This window comes from Rhinolophus sinicus, linkage group LG02, assembly GCF_036562045.2.
Source record: "Rhinolophus sinicus isolate RSC01 linkage group LG02, ASM3656204v1, whole genome shotgun sequence".
Taxonomy (NCBI): Eukaryota; Metazoa; Chordata; class Mammalia; order Chiroptera; family Rhinolophidae; genus Rhinolophus; species Rhinolophus sinicus.
The window spans coordinates 164992996-164998712 of record NC_133752.1 but is presented as its reverse complement, the minus strand read 5'-3'; the positions used below and the strand labels follow the sequence as shown (position 1 = coordinate 164998712).

The following is a 5717-nucleotide window of genomic DNA, read 5'->3' as shown; positions in this document are numbered from 1 at the left end:
GACCCAGGGGCCCTTTAAAGGGTTTCGCCCTTGACTGCAGAAGACAATGACCAGATCACCATGCCACAGTCTTTTTAAGCTCCAGGATGATTTTTCTGTCAATTTCCCACCACATTCCAACACGTAAGTGACGTTGGGTAGTATCTCTAGCTCTTCTGTGTTTAGTCAACCTTATTGGTAACAGAGCCCCAATTTTTTATATGAAACAAAGAGTTAATCCATGGAAAGCATTTAGAAAAGTGCCAACACATAATGAGCACTCAAAATATGTTAGCAATTATTAATATTTCAATATACTTATTGCTAATCAATACATTTTAATTCATGTCTAGCTGGTATACATTGATGGTAAAGGACAGAGACGATGTAGGGTGGTATACTTTTCTAACAGAACTGCTCCAAAATGGAATGAATCTCCTTGGGAAGGAGTACATTTTTTATTATTTTTACTAAACAATTTATGATGAGGAGGGGAAATTATCTATCATAATGTTGTGAAGAGGTTTTATACAATAAATGGGAAGTTGAATCACATGCCTCTTAGCTCGCTTCTCATTCTAAAATGTTGCAGTTCTAATTGATTAACAGGAAACTTAGCAAGTTAATAAGGAATGGAAGTTTTTAGCCTTTTGAGAAAATAAAACCTAGGTAATTATTTCCCTCGGCTTGATGAAGTAGTGCAGCATCAAGTGTGTAAGCTCTAGAACAAGACTGTCTAGATTCAAATCCAGGCAGAGTCATTTAATTCTCTAGTGTAAGCTTGAGTAAGGCTGCTTAGTTTCCCATGCCTCAGTTTCCCCAAATATAAAATTGAGATCATTGAACTTACCTCAGGATTATTCTGAGGGCCAAATGAGTTTAAGCACACAAAGTATTTATAAAGTACTTATGAGTGTTCAATATGTGTTAATTATATCCTTGTCACTGAGATTAAAATGTAGAATGTGAAAGAATAGGAAATACTAAATTTTGGAGAAAAGAAAGTAACTGCTGTGTATCTGCAAGAACACACTTTACACTCTCTTTTTCTATTTTTACTATTCAACCTTTATAATCCTTAAATCAATGCGACTCAAAGGTATAGCAGAAAAATTAGGTAATGGACTAAGCCTGAACACTTTCGGCGTACATAAGCTATAAAAAAACTCTATAATGAAGTATCAGTCAATTGAATTTGAATTACTTGGATTTACCATGATTACCAGCACCCACTCTTAGTAAATGCACTCATACAGTTTCTACTGGGAAATTTATATGTATTACATTTTATTTTGGGTCTCTTGAATTCCAATACCCATCAACCAAATCCATACAACACCACAAACTAGAGAAACCTTTGTGGCAGTGGACAAAGCATGCTAAATATTGACATTTTCCCTCTAGGAAAATAAAATGTCAATGCCATCTAACTATGAAATTAGATAAGATTATGCATAAACTCTTCAGGTTTAATTTAACAACCTGAAATTTACAGACTGAGCTGCCTTAATATTTCTGAGCCAAATTGAAGTGCCCAGTTTTTCAGTCTTTGCACCTTTGCTCACGCTGTCGCAATTCTCTCCTCATTTCCACCACTCAAGGCCCAACCAACTCAAATACAATTGTCTTTGCTCTGCCTTTCTGAACTTCCACATCTACTCCAGACTTCCCCTCCTCCATCCCCTACCAGTGAAACTTCTTTCTTCTCTGATACATGAAATATACCAGAGGACATCAATTAAAAGTACATGAGACAGTGGAAACAAAAACAAAAGGACTATAATTATGGTAAATACAAGTATATTCCATAAATGTCATACCTTTGACTATGGAGACTCTGCATTTGGCACTAAGCTTTTTAGTAGTGACAAAAGGGGCAATGGTCAGTTATACAACTCAAAGGCATCATTAGATAAAAATAGACCAACTACTCAGGGGCAGCATAACTACTAAGAGGAGTCAGAAATGTCTCCCAAGTAATCTCACAGAGTGCATACTGTAGATTGCAATGAAATGTTTCTACAACACATTTTTGGTAGGTGTAATGAGATTTAGGGGACTCTGCCTTACAGCAGCCCTCAGTCAGGGCCAATGACACCACACTAAAGCACAGATCACAAAAGCCACTTACTTGGGATCATTAGAAGACATTCAAGGACACACCTCTATGGCACCTCTGGCTAAGTTCGGATGTAGATTTCAGAGCATCTCAAAAGAACTGCATATCCCCAAACCATGTTTCCTTAAGATTCTCTGTCATTATTGGGTTTCTCCCAGACATTGTTAGGGAAAAAATTTGAGATTGTTGCCTCTGAAACAAGTGGAGTTACTGTATTTTATGTAGCCAAACATTAAATAAAATGCATATGATTAGTGGCGAGCTAACCCCATCTTGAGAAAACGGGCATGCGAGCGAAGTCAGCAGCTGGATGCAAAAGTTTCATAATTGAGCTGTTAACCTCTGCATTCTGCCTCTCACCAGAGGGATGGATGTACTTTTGCCACCCACACTCCCACTTGTACCTCATGGTTTTCTAACATTTTTAAGGCCTAGGATCCCATTTTACTTATTGGTGTTTCTCCTTCACCAACCAGCATCATGCTTGGCATGTTTTGATATAACTCTGCTACACAGAAATGCCTCCTACTTCCTTCTTTTCTATCCAACTCTAGACACAACTCTGAAAAAATACTGGAGCAGGCAGGTGGTGGGCACACCCAAAATGCCGTTGCCATCAAAGGATGAGGTACACAAAATACATTGCCTCTAAAACGTCTCACAAAGAAATTACTGAAAAGATGATGAACGAATATAGAAAGTGTTGAACCTTGTTTCTAACCATTTTGAGTAATTTTGTTCATGGAGCAGTGGAGCAGATGGTTAAAACCAAGGAAATTGATTAAAACTCTAGTTAATGAACATCTTGAAGACTGCTGTGAAGTATTTAGTATATATTGAACTAAGTAAGACAAGCTCACTGAGAAATATTTATATGGTAGCATTTCAACTTTCTCAGGACTACTGTTTCAAACTAGATCTTCCTTAAAGAAATTTTAAATGAGATTTCACCTTTAGTCACATCCCTGCACACTTGTGCTTTCTAGTAGTTATGCAGCCTAATCCTCTTGAAATTTTAGATCACAATTCCAAGAATTATTAGTTTGGAAAACAGCCTCTGGGCAAATAATGTTATTCAAAAAACTTTTTATACCAGATATAACAGTTGGATTATTTATGTCTTACAGATAGTCTTGAGGTCTAATTTTTTTTTATCTTTTATTTATTTTTTAAGGGTGTTTTTCCAGGACCCATCAGCTCCAAGTCAAGTAGTTGTTTCAGTCTAGTTGTGGAGGGTGCAGCTCACAGTGGCCCTTGTTGGGATCAAACCGCACTTTAACCGACTGAGCTAACCGGCCACCCCCATTGAGGTCTAGTTTTTAATGTAATTTGGGTTTTCTGACATAAGTGTTCTTTCTTTTGAACAACAATACTCTTAAAACAAAAGAGAAGGAGGTGAATGGTTTGCTTATAAATACAAAGGTTAAAATTAACTTTGACCTTCCTTTTCTGCTCAGTTTACCCTATTTTTCTGTATTTCAATGGTTTTAGATAGATGCTTTGATATTTGCCATTTAAAGTTCTATCAACACCTTGAGTTCTATTGTGTTACTCCTTTCTAAAACTGCTAGTCTTAATGTATAACATTTTCTTTTTAAAAACACATTATTTACTGTTGAAAGATTATTCCTATTCCTAAAATTAAAATATTTGTCTATGCTTTTTAATATCAGTGCAGATAAGATTTAAAAATAGAACAAATGATCATGCACCAAAATTCACTTATTTAAGTATCCATCTGAGGTCTGCTGGGCAATGAAAAAACATAAAACTCATTTTGTAAAAGAGTTTTGTTTTTTTTTAATCTAGAAATATAAGTTCATTTGAAAAATCTATCAAATAAATTTCACTTTATTTTAATAAATTATTTCATCCTCTGGATCATTTTATTGGAATAATAATTTTCTATTGAGGTGGTTGGTTATGAAAGTGAGAAAAAAGGGGAAAATGTAATAGAACATTTTAAAAATCCAACTGTAGATATTTGTGAATTTATGGACATGAATTATGCTGACAACTATGAGATAACCAAATCATAAAAAAACAGTGTTTAAAGAAACACTGGAAGAGTAGTAGAATAATTTAATGATGGTTTCCAAAGGTGAATATCTTGATAAGGAATGATTATCTATTGCCCATTGTACAGGATCCAGAATTATTTTCAAAGTATTCTAAAATTCTTATTTCTGAGTCATTGCTCTCAGTGACAATGGACCAAGTTGAATTCAAGTGAAGGCAAAGTTGGCATGACATGAAGAACTACCCAATGACGTGACACTGATCAACTGTGACGCAGTACATCCCCAACTCTATCACTGAGACTTTCTGATATACCCTGGATAAACGTATTGGCAATATCACAGCATATTACCCTAGGCATATAGACTTTAGTTTAATATGTTGAAAATTCCCCGAAATATTTTGTTCCTCTTGGTTTTTTTTCTAATTACAAAATTAGAACCAAGAACTTACATATGTTTACATAGCAATCTATGTGTATAGAAAATGCTATCATTAGAAAAACTATGTATGGATAATTACTGCATTCCCTACCAAAATTCGAATGGCATTTCAGACAGAAATAGAAAAGAACAATTCTAAAATTTGTATGAAAACTCAAAAGACCCCAGATAGCCAAAGCAACCCTGAGAAACAAGAACAAAGCGGAAGACATCACACTTCCTGGTATCAAACTATACTACAAAGCTGTAATAAACAAAATACTATGCCACTGGCACAAAAACGGACACATTGACCAATGGAACAGAATTGAGAGTCCAGAAATAAACTCTTCAACATAAGGTCAATTAATAATTGACAAGGCTACTCAATGCACAAAAGACAGTCTCTTCAACACTTAAGTGGTGCTGAGAAAACTGGATAACCACACACAGGAGAATTAAATTGGACCCCTATTTTATACCACTCACAAAAGTTAACTCAAAGTGGATGAAAGACTTAAGCATAAGACCTGAAACCAAAAACTCCTAGAATAAAACATGTGGGAGAAGCTCCTTGATCTATGGATTACTACACTGATGTCCAAACTTTAAAAACTAACGTGTGGAGGCCGGCCCGGTGGCTCAGGTGGTTGGAGCTCTGTACTCCTAATGCCGAAGGCTGCCGGTTCGATTCCCACATGGGCCAGTGGCTCTCAACCACAAGGTTGCCGGTTCAACTCGTCCAGCAAGGGATGGTGGGCTCCGCCCCCTGCAACTAACAACAGCAACTGGACCGGAGCTGAACTGCGCCCTTCACAACTACGATTGAAAGGACAACAACTTGACTTGGAAAAAATCCTGGAAGTACACACTGCTCCTCAATAAAGTCCTGTTCCCTTTCCCCAATAAAATCTTAAAAACAAAAACAAACAAATAAAACTAATGTGTATTTTTTTCTTAAAATGAAAGTATTATATGTTTATTAAAGAAAAGTAGTTAATGCATACAATAAAAAAATGCCCAAAAAAATCAAATTAGATTAATCCTGCAGTCTAGGTACAGCCTTTTAGCATTTTGTGTATATTCTTACAGTATTTTTGTTCTACGCATGATACATGTGTTCTACGCATGATACATGTACATATGTGCATGTGTTTGTGCACATATGTATTCATTCA

General features: G+C 35.8%; 1 protein-coding gene across 9 annotated transcripts in view; it reads right to left on the bottom strand.

Moving 5' to 3' along the window:
* Positions 1–5717, bottom strand: part of SOX5 (SRY-box transcription factor 5) — a 920340-nt gene that overhangs the window by 656091 nt on the left and 258532 nt on the right. The window lies entirely within an intron of this gene.